General features: G+C 40.9%; 1 protein-coding gene and 1 long non-coding RNA gene across 2 annotated transcripts in view; both read right to left on the reverse strand.

Moving 5' to 3' along the window:
• The window catches only part of LOC111270188 (cytochrome P450 4c3), a 51478-nt gene that overhangs the window by 16821 nt on the left and 19447 nt on the right, over positions 1-15210 (reverse strand). The window lies entirely within an intron of this gene.
• On the reverse strand, positions 8020-11137 carry LOC111270189 (uncharacterized). The gene is made up of 2 exons (XR_002686196.2): positions 9751-11137; positions 8020-9271 (listed from the first exon to the last, which is right to left on the reverse strand). It is a non-coding gene; the product is annotated as an uncharacterized LOC111270189 (long non-coding RNA).

Genomic DNA, 15210 nt, shown 5'->3' on the forward strand with positions numbered 1-15210 from the left:
GGATTTTCAAGCTCTCCTCAGATGGTCCAGTATGGTAATCACAACTAGCACCATCAATGAATGTATGGCACCATTATTCCACCATGTGCCTCTTCCGTGTATCTCCCGACTTGTTTCCAATGGTCAAAAGCAAGCGTCGTCATCGGTGCCAGCGCGTACAACCATTGACTGTGAGCCTTTCGATCCTACCTATTGAACGGCCCATCGCTGCAGCTGTTGCTCCGCGCCTGCATAAGCGCTTATTGCTGCGATTGTTGATTTTCTAGGCGATAGGTCGTATTTATCGCCGGTCCCCCGCGGCCGCTGCCGAATTCCAAAATACGAAAGGTCACGATTAGCATTGAACTTCAATGTGAATTAGCCGTTTGGATGAAACTGTTTCATCCGAACGTAGCGTCAATTCCAGAATTCAAATACGTTTATTCGCGATGTGTGATCTGTTGTGTGTATCTGCCGTAGCTATAGCTAGACGCGAACGAAAAAGGTACACCGATAATTCGTGAAGATTATTAGTGCTAACAAAAGGAGCAATGATCAGGGAAAATGTATCTGACCGCAATAATAAATAATGTCCCGTTTACGCCAAATTAATTTGTTTCTGAACCACCTCAAAGAATTGTTAGTAAGACGTATGAAAAGTTCCAGCTGAAAGCACCACAGGAAAACCCGGGTAATAGTATTGATTCAAATTAGCCCCATATTTCTTTCTTGCGTATTTGAACCATACCCTTAACGGATGTTTCCAGCAAAAAAAAGATTGCTATTTGATTAGTTTAACCCAGACCACGCCGATCCACGACGTTGTCAAACAAAGCTTTTTTTAAGGTACAATGATTTTTGAGTAGGTCATTTCCTTTGTCTCCATTATATTCTGGTGTAAAAAGGTTAGACCGAAACCACTTTGTGCCAGTTGTATGTAGCACTTCAATGACATAGTGGCAATCCGTATTTCACGGCCTGTCAAGTCAGAGGACCCGTGCAGCCCATGACGCATAGCCAACACTATCAATAGCAATATATTTTGTTTTGTCAGTGCGCCTAGGGCTGTCATGTACCTATAACGTGATCACGATCGCATAACTGCCAACAACTCATTAAGTGATTTTTCATCGCGGTTGTGCATTTTATGTGATCACCACCTCACATCAGGAAGGCTAAACAGGTCCTTGACGCGCCCCTGTTATGTTACTTAGATTGTATTCACTGCCGCAACGGTATCACTACTACTACTTCTGTAAAGATAGGATAGATGGTTTTCAACCCGCTTGCCTAGCTAGTCCTAATCCTCCTCTCGGTCTACTCACCATTGTGCGACAGAAAAGAAAGAATCGAACGGTCCCTTTTTCTTGTTTGCGTCACTGCCGTTGTTGAGAAAACATGTCGCCAGCATCGTCGATATTGCCACCTTACGTTTGTTCGCTGCGTACAAACTTACGAACTGCAATTATTCAGTAACTTCATATATCATCTGTATGTTTTGTTGTTTGTTGAGCTTAGTACTACGCTGGTTTGAGATCAGCGCAAGCGTATAAACTTTCACTTGAGTAGCAGTGGCAGTGATGGTAATATTTTTAATGACCGACTGAGGCAGTACAACAACTGTAGTAGCTATAGAAGCGCACCGGGCCGCCGTCAAGATCATCACCGTAAAAAAACAATATTTTCCTGTCACCTTCCGGAATCCAGAAACTTTGACTGTGTATAACACTTTCCTATTGCTACAGTAGTTCCACATTGGTTGTTTTAGTCACCGTGGAAGCGATTGTACTTCGACTAGTCACCAAAGCGTCTCTGTCTCTAAATGCAGGGGGATGATGGCTTCCTATTCGCCAATTCAATCGACACATAGACGGCCAGGGGTCTAGCTATTCGTAATGTGTAACGATATCGACCGCAGTCCTGATCTGGCATTACGGCAGGTGGTGGCGCCGTTACGCTACAAGCAGATGTAATGTTTATCGATACTGTTATATAATGTTTTTCATTGACGGCGACTTTCTCTCACAAATAAGTTATGGGTAACTGAGATTTGGCACCTTCTCTGTCTGTCAAAGGCATAAATACAAATGGAAGTTAAAATAATTGACAGTCGGCGGGATTAGCGTAATTATGTTACAAAGACAAGTCAATAAGATGGTCTGATCAGAAATGCTTCCCCTCTCAGTGGCTGGTTGTTGTTTATAACATTTATTGCTACCCTCCCTTATGCAGCACTAAATTAAGACTTTTATCTTATTGTCTAAATGAATCTAGTTTCCGGAAGATGCCGATCGGCGGTTGTGCTAAGTAGCGGTCTCAAAGGTATTTAGCGGTGCGGTTGCAGGCCACAGTGTCAGATACCGGCGAGGAAGAATGAACCCCTTGAAGTTAGCTTCGTCTTCCAACCTAAAGACAGAGTCGTGTCGGATAATGTCTGACGCCGTCCGGTTTCCGGGTGCATGTTAGCGTTTTCTCAATCAGTCTCATTAAGAAAGTTAGTCTAATTCAGTATGTTTTGTGTACGTTTAACAAAAAATTATGGCCTAATTGAATGTCTGAAATTTTCAAACACATGTTGATAAAAGCAGGGAACGCTTGATAGACTTGTTCGCACCTTAAACACGAAAGGATTCATTTCGAGTAGATTCTAGTGGGCGAGAGTCCTTAATACTGTACTGAAGAGGTAATATCGTTTATATCAAATAGCCAAAGGCGTTAAACATAAAGATTACATTGATTTACTTTTGCAAGGCCTTGTTAGGGATCTGCAGGATCGAAGTTTTGTATTGCGACGTTAGGCTTATCCTGTCACATGGACTAATATCTACTGTTTAAGAAATTTGACTTTTCTTTTATAGAGAGAATTTAGCTCAATAATCAGTGATCAGCTATTAGGAGATCTAGTATAGGAAATTTCGACGTAGGATTAGCTTCACACATTTACTCTAGTTATAGCGAAGTCTGGTCTGCACCGAGCCATCTACCGGTTCTATGTGAAAATAGGTAGACTCCATTGTGAGATATTCTGTGCTGCTGACCTAAGTACCTCAATATGGGTCATGTTCAACCCATTTTAATCAATGTTTTTATTATGTGTGTCAAGATAGTTACCAAACCGGGTATTTCAGAACAAAACAGTTTCAAAGATATAGTGATGAAAGATGAAGATAGATAGTCTCTACCTCACTAGAGGCAAAGCTAGCTTTCTCTCATCGTGAAGTCCACGAGGAAAGAATAGAAGTTCAATGAATGACCGGTAAAGTTCTGTTCTTTTTCACAAGGCAACTTTTTGAAGGTGAAGAAAGCAAAATTCAATATAAGCGTTTACCACTTTTTTTTTGTTGGCCTATTCATCTTTTGACGATCTCCTGCAAAAAACTACGCTTGTTCCTTGTCTTCATAAACATTCATAGGATAAAGCGAAATTACTCCACTTTACTATATATATATATATATATATATATATATATATATATAGTACACCATTGCTAAAACTTTTGTGACTTTACTAGCGAAGGAGCAGAGGTGCATCCTAAGTACGATAGACCTATCGCATTTAATTTTAACACTAGTTCATCTTGGAGTAACTTAATAGTATATGGATTTCCATGGTTACTTGGTAAGCACGGCAAATACGAGTGTGCACCCAGAGATAGCGGGTAGCTTCAACTGCTGAAGAAGAGATGCTCTTCTAGAAGAAGCGTAATCTTTTAATACGTGAAGATTATTTCTATGCCAGCGTGTATCGTCTGCCATCGTGTTGATCTGCGAACGGTGATAGTAAAAATAATCTCAGTCGTGAGAGCAGACATATAAATCTATTAGATTTATATGTCTGCTCTCATATTGCATGCATGGAAATAAGTTGAACAAATACATTTCCGAACAGATTGCTCAAGAAATAAAATTTCAAGTTAGGGACAATCCTACAGAGATCAATAAGTTCGCTACGAACTACTGGATATCTGTTACAGTAGTGCTAACATAACGTTCGACGTTTACCATGTTCAGTATGGAACTAATATAGTGCTTATAATATCATGCAAAATAAATGTTCAGTCAGATAAACACAGAAATTATTTAAAATATTATATTTACACATAAACCTGTCGAAATATCAGAACGAGCGTAAGAGCTGATAGCATTGTTCAGACCCTAGACACTGTCGTTTTTATTCAAGTTATGTTACTATCGCAACCATGATGTCCGTTGATCTCCTGTCGAGCTAATTCTGTTTGCTACAATGATGTAAGGTTTTATTTCGTTTTTGCAATACACGACATATAACTCCATCTGCCAAAATGGTACGTTACTGATATTCCATCCCCGAAGGCCCTTTAATACGGAGCCATCGTCGAACTTCAACGATTCACTGGATGCATAAATTTCGTAACCTATTTCGCACAAGAAGATACACTTTGAATTGAAAACTATGTATAATATTACCTACATGTGCAACCTTTTTTCAAATAAAAAGCTTTTTAATAGAGTTTCCTCGGAACGATTAAAGTTGGCTCATTCAATTTGCATCAGCATCCATTTGTGCTGCTGTTGGACATTTAACCGGGTCGCGCGTACACTATATGAATATTATATGAGAGCGTTTTCCTTGTACAGCATGTTGGTAAATGTACAGTCTGATCGTGCTATCCATTTTGCCATGCGTGCTCAGTTGTGTGACAAGGCACCAGTAGCGCCATCTACTGATTACGTACCAATTAGCATTCGTTAGGGGAACCGCTAATAGTATGTCGCATAGCATAATGGCGTCGGGTGCAGGCGTCTAAGGGCCAATGTCGCCATTGATTTACGGTCACCATATTGCACATGGTGGCCAGCAAATGCATAGTCATTTCGGAGAATTGGTTTGACCCGCAGCACTTAAAAGTGCCACCCACAAAGTTATGAAGTGTTTCCTGTCGCGGGCTAAGCCGACACGAGCCACTAACGTCATTGAGATATAGGTCAAAGGACGACTCCATCCGCGCCGCTGTTTCCCTCAATCAGAATGATGGACGATTGACTTCATCGCGTACATTCTCAGGCCTCGGCGGGTGAAACTAATTTATCTAAACAAGGATTCGGTTCTATCTAAACAAGAAAACGGCTGCCGTTTTCGTCTCTTTTTTTCCGCAAGAGTGTTGACTCTGTTCTTAGGACGTCTGGGAACATACTACCTCGGCTGACCCGAATTCTGAGCGTCGCTGAGACGTCCCAAAGTAGGAGTTTAGAGACAAACTCAATTCCCTATTAGAGACTAAGCAAACAAGCTGTACGTTTGTTCTGAGTTATCTCACGTACGCGTCGATAGTCTTCTGAGAGAAAGTATACTGGACGAAAAAAATAACTGAACGGATACGAAAACTTAAAGCTGTACAAGTACGTATAAATGTGTGTGCAAAACAACGGCAGACATTGTCTAAACAATAAAAAATTAACATATAGGCTATAAAAATTGCACAATCGGCTCTTCTGCAATTCGACTCCTTGAACAGTAAAGCTATCAACGATCTGTTAATAACATAGGGTTTATATCCTGCGTCGCAATTTTGTAATCGATTTGGAACGTCGAGATGCAACGGCAATGTAGTATACTATATTAAGGTTTATCTACTATTTCTTCGTCTAATACTTAAGCATAACGGCTATCTAGGTATTTTGTTTGTATAAAAACATAACAAACAAATTACTCGATAGCTCAATGGACAACAATAACCATACATGCACTGAACTATTTATACGGCCATGCGTTTTTCTCTTACTTGTACCCGTAGCTAGAAGACAGGCATCTAGTATAATTGCCCCTTTCGGAAAGCGACATTTTAGTTGTCGAGCTATTGATTTTCTAAAAAGAACCAGCACCGCTCATTTATACAGTGCTCTTGGTACGGTGCCTTCTAGAATAATGCCGTTATATTCCCTATGCTATACTCTCGAACAGTAGAGGTGGTCGGGCTAGCATCATTACGGGAAATACTTCCATCTGATATAGTACGCTGAGATCAACAACGTCTGCGCTGATAGCGATATGGCCATATTGAAGTAGCCCGGTGCATTCTGTTCCCCTGGTTTTCTCCGCGGGAAGCACGAGAATAGTTACTTAACACGCGAGAATATCATGGAATCGTTAAAATGGAATGATTTCTTTTGTTTCGCCAGATAAAATGCCATGTCCACCATATGGTGATTATGTAACGTAGGCAATGCATTATTACATTATTCTTTAGTGGACTGCAGATGAGATAGAATATTCGATGGGGTAGAAAGCTATAAATTGTTAGCTTTGGAATCGATGGATATATACATCATTGAAATGCGTCGGGTTCTACGGTGCTAGCTTTTCGGGGTAGCCGTTCGATAGCGACATTAGTCAATTCCCCTGACTAGTGGGAAGGCTCAAGAAAGATTTCTGTATCATGCAACGACGTTAAACAGTATATAGTACTCGAAAGGGCAGGCTCATGCGACGGGAAAAAAGTCCAGCACCTATCGGGAGAATTTGAGCGCATATAAAGCCATTGCGGAGGCTCTTTTATATCTAACGGTTACATTTGAGAAATGACTCTGAATATGCATTAAGTTGTACACACCGCGAGAGTCTGTTGTATTGCAGAATTCTAGACTAGCCGACGAGCTCGCAAACTTCTACCTACCTGTTTACCTTCGCCGTCGAAAAATATACCCTTGGAGATAAACAGAGTGCGAGCTTCTTTGCAGGGACTTTGACTTGGCAGCACTGTATTTGTTTAAATCGAAAGGAGTACAGTAAATCGTAATTAAAGCTGTTTTTTAAAATCAGTCATTTTGTGATATGGCCCCGTGTCGTAATGTATTTCAGTAGTTTGTCGAGATCTTTCCTAAATCAAGAGATACCAGAATTGTACCCGCTAAGAAAAGTGGAAGCTTTTCCAAAATTAATCATGTAAAAGGGATCTAGTGCTCTATGAACCCGTATTGGCTTAACGAACGGTTACCGCATTAGTTGACTTCATGAACCGAATTGTGTAAGTAGGTAGCTGGTCAATGTGTTGCAATGGATTCTGATATAGCTCACTATCGTACTACATCAGATTCATCTATTCCAGCTCTAATTTAAGTATCGTGCACACCGTTGTTTAATATATGCGTTTTTTTTTTTACTTATTTCGACACGTCGTGTATAGACAAAATGTTTGCAGACATTTGTGTCTCAGTAAGTTTTTAACCTAACATGAATCGCATCGGTACTGGATCTCGGCGATTGCGTATACTGTTGCCAATTTCGTCGTATTCTTAATATCCAAATGAAACAATGCGTACGATACTGCTATATCTGATTGACACCGAGGCATTATTCTTTTATACATAACATACGGTTAAATTTCTCCTATCGTATTGGACACTATTATTTTTAGGAGGGTTCCAGTTCCAGCAGATAAATCGACCGTCCGTCGCTGCATAAACAAACCAAACTATCAGTAAACAATTGGACCAAGTCATACCAGTGACCACGAATAGGGTAACGTGAATCGCCGGCCAAAAGATCACCGTCCGTTCGCTAGGAACGTCCTATTCCGGTTTAAAGAAGAACGACCAGACCCAGTCTATTTAGGAGCGTCAATAGCTCTAAACTAATTCAACCAACCAAGTACGAGTAAAAGAAACAGAAACAGGTAGAAATGTTTAAAATGAAGTCTTGCTAAATCGGCTAGTTCCCTCGTGCTTTCTGCCGATCTGCCTGGTTGACGTCTTGCGAGTAGAAATGTAAAGGGATAATCACAGCGGGATTTTTGCCGTGTCAAATGGAACTGATGCACTGTAGTAGGGTCACCGCGAATGAGGTGTTAGCTCGTTAAAAACCGCAGGCGGCAGGCAAGTACGCAACGGCATGACTGGCACAACGTGCACGATCATGTAAAGTTAAGGAAAGCTTTCGAACAAGTTCAATCGGCCTTTATTAAGGTAATGTTTAGTTAATGTTGTTGGATACTGGAATGACCACTTACCCCTTCGCGTAGGTAGCGTTGATAACCATTTTTCATAAAGGCAAAATTTCGGATCTGTGTTGCCTCTGTCTTTATTTGCATTTGATAATATATTTAGCTTAATGATCAACTCAGAATGTACGGATCGGTTCCATAAATACTAATGTTATTGAACATGAATCTAGCTAACTTAGCTAATATTTATAAGCTACAAGGGTAACTTGTGAAAGAAGGCGTAACGAATCTACGTTTCTACGATGAACTTTGTTGATTATTTGAATAGTAATTTTCGACAGGTTGGATGTTCTCAAACAGGGCTCCTGTTAGGCTCAGGCGAAGACGCTCATCGAGGGAGTTTTCCAGCGTTTTATAATATTGATACAAACCTCTTCATTATCCATACACGAATCTCATACTTCAAGTTCTATCATTGATAAATTCACTGGCGCAAACACAAATTACACTTAACAAAACAATATAGAAACACGTACTTCCTACTGAAGAAAGAGTGTGCAATAATTTAATTATTGCAGGGTAATTAGGTGTTACTCTGCATAAAACTAGAAGCCTAAATATCAGCGCGCTGTCGATTCTATAACGTCTGTTGACCTTGCTCAAGATACATATTGGCCCAGACGCGTTTATCTAGATAACGACCCTGTTACATTATTTGCATGCTATAGCTCTCGGCGTAGGGGTATTCATTTAGATGGGGGCGGATGGACAATGGGCTAGTCGGCCACATTTTGTTGCCTTAACGCAGGAACGAAGTCTTCCTACGTTGAAGATCTCCAACATTGGCGCACTTCGATTGCTGCCATCATTAATTCTATTTTCAGCTTTTGTGAACGTATCCAAAGAAAATAATTACACACAATTCTCATACAGGACAGTTGGGTTTATCGAAACTACTTGTCAATATTAGAATTCTCGCTGTCGTATTGAAAGCGCACAGCTGTTATTGCTTATCAATCAACTTGGGCATTTTGTGAGTAATTTCAATTAATTGACATTATAGTGACATCGGTAGTTGAGGGATCGATTGCCAGCGTTGACTAATGCGACGTTATCGAATACGCTGCTAAGGAGGACGTGACGCCATCACTTGGCCGTTGTTTATGAGATTTATGGACATAGTTTTGTCACGCGCTTCAAGAGCTATTTGCCTATGACAACTTCAATAAAGTTGTGGGCTCGGGATGAACATCAGGCTTGTCGTCTAGTGATCGCTAGTTATGAGCCTTTGCTTGCAAGCCTTGATGCCACTATAAAAGCGTATCAGCAGTCCGTGAAGGTTGTAGGGAGGGGCACTCCGCTGAGGTGAACATCTAAAGAAAAACAGTGTCCGCAATATTTAGTGTAGTTCTTTTTTTCTTTTTGATTTGGAATTTACAACTCAGTATCTATTTATATTCGATTACTTTTAAGGTAGCCCTCGTGGGCGCATGACACACAAATAGTTGCTTACTAAAATGACAAAGATACGTAGCCTAAACAACGTTTTCATCACTCAGCTGTACTGGTTTTTAAGGATTTTACATGATTTTCTGTTTATTGTTAATAATTGCTAGTCTAAATAGCGACACCCTTGACCTTGATTTAATAACGTACTTCTGTAGCTAATTGTTTTTGTCGTCTTAAATCTGTTATCAAGACTTCTTATTATCGTCTCGGTGACCCTGCATTAATAGAATTCGATGAATGGTTTTTATATGCGAAAGTAACTAAGTTGCTGGCTGATTATTTCAGGGGCATCTATAATAACAGTGGCCATTTAAGCTATTATAGAACCAAAGCCTAGACTGACCTTACGGCAGCAGCAGTACAACTGTAGACACCTCTCCTATGTGCAGACATGACAGACGTAAATGCTGTTAGACTATTATATTGAAGTGGGCGTTCGAATAACACACATCAACTATCAACCGGTCCTTGGTTAATCATCTTGCCCTGATCTTCGTTTGATACCGTTTTGAACGCAAGGGCAAATTCAATAGTAATGTTTCTTCGAAGAGTTCGTTCTCCTTTTTCTTTACTGTTATTATTACAGTTGTATTTTTTGTCATCAACGGCTATCTAGGTACGTTTTGGCATCCTGGTTGTTTGCGCATTTGCCACATTTCAGATGTCACATGTATATATAATATTTTTTTGGACTACTTAAATCTTGCTGACTATAAGTAGGTAGTTTCCGAATGGAAGGTTAGGACCATATGCGTCTCCGTCTTCACCCTGTAGGTGCGTCCTTCTCGGCGAACATGCCGAAAGCGTCATCTGCGACGATATTTCCATAGATTCGATTTGCTGTGTGCCACCACTGCTCCGGCCATTATCTTCAACCGCGCCTGTGTATTATGATGGTACCTCCCACAGCTTCTTTTTGTCTAGTTTTCAGGTTTTTTTTACACCGCAAATCATTAATGAGGCAAGACAAATGTAAACACCGCAAAGAGGCAGTCAGTCAGCCAAGCAGGCCAGAGACAAGAATTATCAAGGACTTTGGCGAGGTGTCGCCAGATTTTCAGTCGCTGGACCTCAAATGTAAGTCCATATGCCTCTGACGCCCTACAGCGCCGAAGTGTGGCATCGTCCGTATAAACTGAGTCGTAAGTGTACAGATCTACCGGACTATGCTCACTCTCGCCGTTCCAGCTGACAAGGCACAACAGAGCAGATAATCCGTGAAGCGATACCGCCTATAGCAACCCCGAATATTCGTCCCTTCGGACGTTTCGGACAACCAGCCACAACGACGAATAATCAGCAGGCGCTAGCCACTGCGACGAGAGCCCCCGCAGCTGCGATTGGAATTTGGTCAAGGACTTTGCCGTCACGAAATAGCCGTCGGTAGCAGGAACGGCGGCGCAGTAGCGGTAGCGGCAGCAGCAGAAGGAGTGTTTCCACGGCGCTAGGTTCAACGTCAGCTTCAGCTGGATCAGCAACGCCGCAATGAGGCGCCATTGGATGCGTCCGAATACGTGTCTCTGCCGCGTAGTGCCTTTAACACCCTCTGTTATGCAGAGGAATGCAGCTTCAACATCGAAAACTGCTGTGGCAGCAGGCGGCCCCTATGCCTTGATCGCAACTTCGATGCTGCTGCTTCGCATGTCACTCGCTCAGGCAGTAAAAGAAACGTAAAGAAAGTAGCAGACGTTGCTATTCCGTCAAAGGACCGCCACGAATACGCACGCAGACAGAGAGAAAGAAACGCGGCCAGGCACACATTGGGAGAGACACGTCGCATCGAACGGGCGAACGCCGTTCGCAAAGGTATATGCTAGCGAAAGGAGAACCGATGGAACAGCGAGACGGCAATGGCCAAATTGTGCATACAAAAACACACATGTACGCAACCACGCTAGAAGCTTGTAGCTACCACACAGCGACGCAAAAGGTATCATCGGCGCCACCAGTAGCGGAAGCTCAACTCCACAATATGGCACGCAGCACTAGTAATTCTGAAAAACGCGCGGGCACGAAAACGAATATAGAAGAGCTTGAAGAGACCTTGATGTATACGAGGCAATATAGTTGCTGCCTCGTTACGCTGTGTGCTATCACAATGTTCCCTATTTGCCGGGACGCACTTGTCGATCGACGATTGCCCATCAATATGTATGGCTCGACGAGATCGACATATTTGTTTCAGATTCATGAAGCCCAGAATAATTATAATGATGTTTCAGAAAGCGAAAACCGCCTGAACCTATAATCTCAATATAGCATTGAGGTACATATTTGATCATAAAGATAACAGTGAATACAGTATCCTTTGCTATAGGGACTTTTTAAATGAAAACAAAATAATGCTTTACGGCTATTGTTTCTTAGAAGAGTTTCGCAAAAACTAATCCGAATACTTTTCAACTAAGTTACCGCTATAACAGCCATCGGTGGTGTCTCTGTCTATAGAAGACATTTACGTTTATAATTTAAAAGAAAGCGTTGTTGTTAGAGGAATTAATCTTCTATTCGTTATGGGAGATGTACCTTTAGCGGGCACGTTGATATCTCAAAGAGAAACGAAACAGTGATATGTACCTTATATAGCTAGGACCAAGTCGTATTGAAAATCTGATTTACCAGCAGCGCTACAGAATCCATTTACACATAACGCCTTTGAATAGATGTTATCAATTCTAACTTTTCGGACAAGCTTTTTAGCCGTTTAGGACTTTCGTCATCTATCTCACTAGGCACGTAATACAATGCTTAAATCATAGGACTTCCTTCGTTGTAGTTTTCGAGTTCTAGGCTTTAGTTATAGTGACTCTAGATCAAATCAAGCAGCGATATCGTGTATACAGGAAAGACCGAAGGGGTCCCTAAAACGTAGCCCTATCATGCTTATTATAACGAAAATAGAGTTTAAATGAATTCTTCACGGAAAGTTCTGTTCAATTCGACCTCAAAACGAAGCTTTCTGTTCTGAACTAGCCCAGATACGCTGTGCATATGCATGTAAGTTGCCATAGGAACTTGAAGACACTTGGATGTGCTTGCTTGTAGAACGGTCGGTCATTTTTTGAAAATAATCGGATGTTTTCGCCGACCGGTTCTATTTATTAATGAGTTGGTAAGTATTTGGAGTCGTATACTTTTGAACAGAAAACGCTCTAGTGTGTGGTGTCCTGTAGACCCGTTGGGCCGACACCATGCTTACTTTAAATGCAAAGTACGCTATAATACTCGAAAAGAAACACATCTGTATATATATATATATATATGTATACAACGACTTTGGCCTTCTTAGGCAGAGGTTTATCCGTCCAGACCGCCGTATCTGGTATGTAGATATTTGTCTTAACGAAATTTAGTTTAGGGTATTTACAGGACGACTGATACGTATTCATGTCTCATATCATTAATTATTATTGGAAAGCCATAGACGCTCTTGCAAGCATGTCGAACGAATGTACAAGAAAACATGATGAACGTGTGCACGTTCGTTCCTTGGTAGCGGGCATCAGGAAGCCGAAAGTAACGTCGGCTGTTATGTAGGCGACGCGTATACACATGTGTACGTGAAAAAGACGAAGAACTGCATCATTTTACAGAATTACTGAAAAGCCACCAAATACTGAAGAGGGCAACGCAAAATTGCGTTTCATCCCTGCTCTGCTGCGGTTGTCAACTAGGCTATATAAGCTATTAAGGAATCCAGTGCGCCTGAAAACTTATTATAAAAAGGACAATTTGTTTTCAAAGCAACTTTAACCAGTCTCGATTATTGTGATTTATGACATTATAAAGGTTCCTTTTTTTGTGTGGTAAAAAAATTTGGCTGGCACAGAGAGAATTTGAGGCTACTTTTTACACACGTTCAAGCTTCAGATAGACATAACCAGCATAGATGTTGCGGTACAAACCGCGAAGCTACACAATAGACCGATCGAAAACGTTATAATAACGACCCAATTCCGGGTTGTAATTTACCATAATAGTAATAATGACCTTATCTCCCTTTTATGCATTCCAATATTGGCGTACTAGTTCAAAGACTTACTGCTCTCTTCAGCTGTTTTGCAAAGCTTTTCTAAGCTCTCTTGATGCGCACCTAGCGACACATTCACTCGACCCACCGGAATAATACCATGCAATAGATAGAAATAGGCCACGACTTTTTCCTTTAATTTAATTATAATGTAATCATAAATAGGCTTCCTATTTATCTCAAGGCTAGACCATTTTACCACACAATGAGCTTATCTTTCGCGCACGACTATCAACCGCAGCCCTATGCCAACGTACGAAACTTTGATTATTTGCGGTTATTATTCGAGGGGTCAACGAAAGAATGCTTACCAATCGCGACATTAACTGTTAGGGATAGAAAAATCTAAAAAGACGGTACTTATCTCACCGGAGAAGTGGATCTGGGCAAGTTCATCATGAGACAGCGTGGGCAGACCACATGGCCTCATTTTCATTGGTCAATTTTATATTTGCCATATTTTTGTAATGTTTGTGAAAAGTTTGGCACTTATCAAGACGCATACATGTATTAAGTGCTTAATAAAAAGTATTACCTCTTTTCGTTTTACTTGCGATGAAAAGTTCCCGCTATGAAGCCGCAGCTGGAACGACGGTACCACGCTTTTAGTTGTTATGGCTATTGGCGTGTATGAATTGTGCCAAATGGTAGGATACTATTGTTGCCGGGTGACATGTCTACGAACAACTTTAACCAGCGGATGAGCCAGCAGCCCTCAAGCTAAAATGAACCCGCCATCTAGTACGTACTGTGCCTATGATATTGTACGTAAAAACTGAGCTATCCTCAGTCAAGGTTCTGTTTCGATCATCTCGCGATGTCAATTGTTTTTTTCTGTTATCTGTTATCTGTTAAGAGGTTACAGATAGAGGATAGGGCATGAAAAAAGGCGCAACCTCACTATGGGTATGACCCAAGTTGACTGTTAATGAATTGCAATTGTGATGATGACCGAATTGTATCATCGTTTTCATTTTGTACTTCATGTACTAGTACTGGTGGGACCTGCTGGTTGAAGCTCTTCAATGGAACTTCGAAAGTTTCCGTTGTCTTTAGAGTCATATCTCGTTCTGTGAGGTATGTTACAGTTAAAATACTTAGTAGCAGTACTGATTTCTTTAAATGCCTGGTTGAATTTCTATGTAAAAACGGTCTAATAGATACAGCGGATAAATTAAATAGAACATCGAATGAAGCAATTATCCACCGGGTTAAACGGTAATAAAAAAAACAGTCGGCTAGGTTTCTAGTAATCGCGGCCAGATCGAAAACCAGTGCGATAGATAAAATAAATCGCATTGGATTGCAATGACTATCTTGAAAGAAACCCAGTTTAATCGCTTTAGTACTACAGAAAGTGCTTAAGCTGACGTTTGTTGCTGCTAATTTTTTTAAGGGTAACTTTTAGATTTTCCTCAACAATTCCATTGCATTTAATTGTTAGACCGAGGAAGACGGTCCTCTACCGTTTATTAAATATATATTGATGTTGCAAATGGATAAAGAGTAATGCTTTCGCTTGAAAAACTCTAGGCCCGCCTTGTGATACGAATCACACCCAAGTAAACCGCAGTACGACATAAGCTTTTTGAATGATCTTGCACTGGCCCTACTTCTAAAACCATTTGTTATCTCAGGGCAACAACTAAATATTTAGAATAAAATCTTCTTTGTTTCTGCTAAAAACACACGTCGCTACTATCTATGGATACGCACACTCCACGGCTTTGATAGAAGCCTTGTTGTATGCATACGTAATCTCTACAAACCAGC

This window comes from Varroa jacobsoni, unplaced genomic scaffold (genome assembly GCF_002532875.2).
Source record: "Varroa jacobsoni isolate VJ856 unplaced genomic scaffold, vjacob_1.0 scaffold_1454, whole genome shotgun sequence".
NCBI classification, from domain to species: domain Eukaryota; kingdom Metazoa; phylum Arthropoda; class Arachnida; order Mesostigmata; family Varroidae; genus Varroa; species Varroa jacobsoni.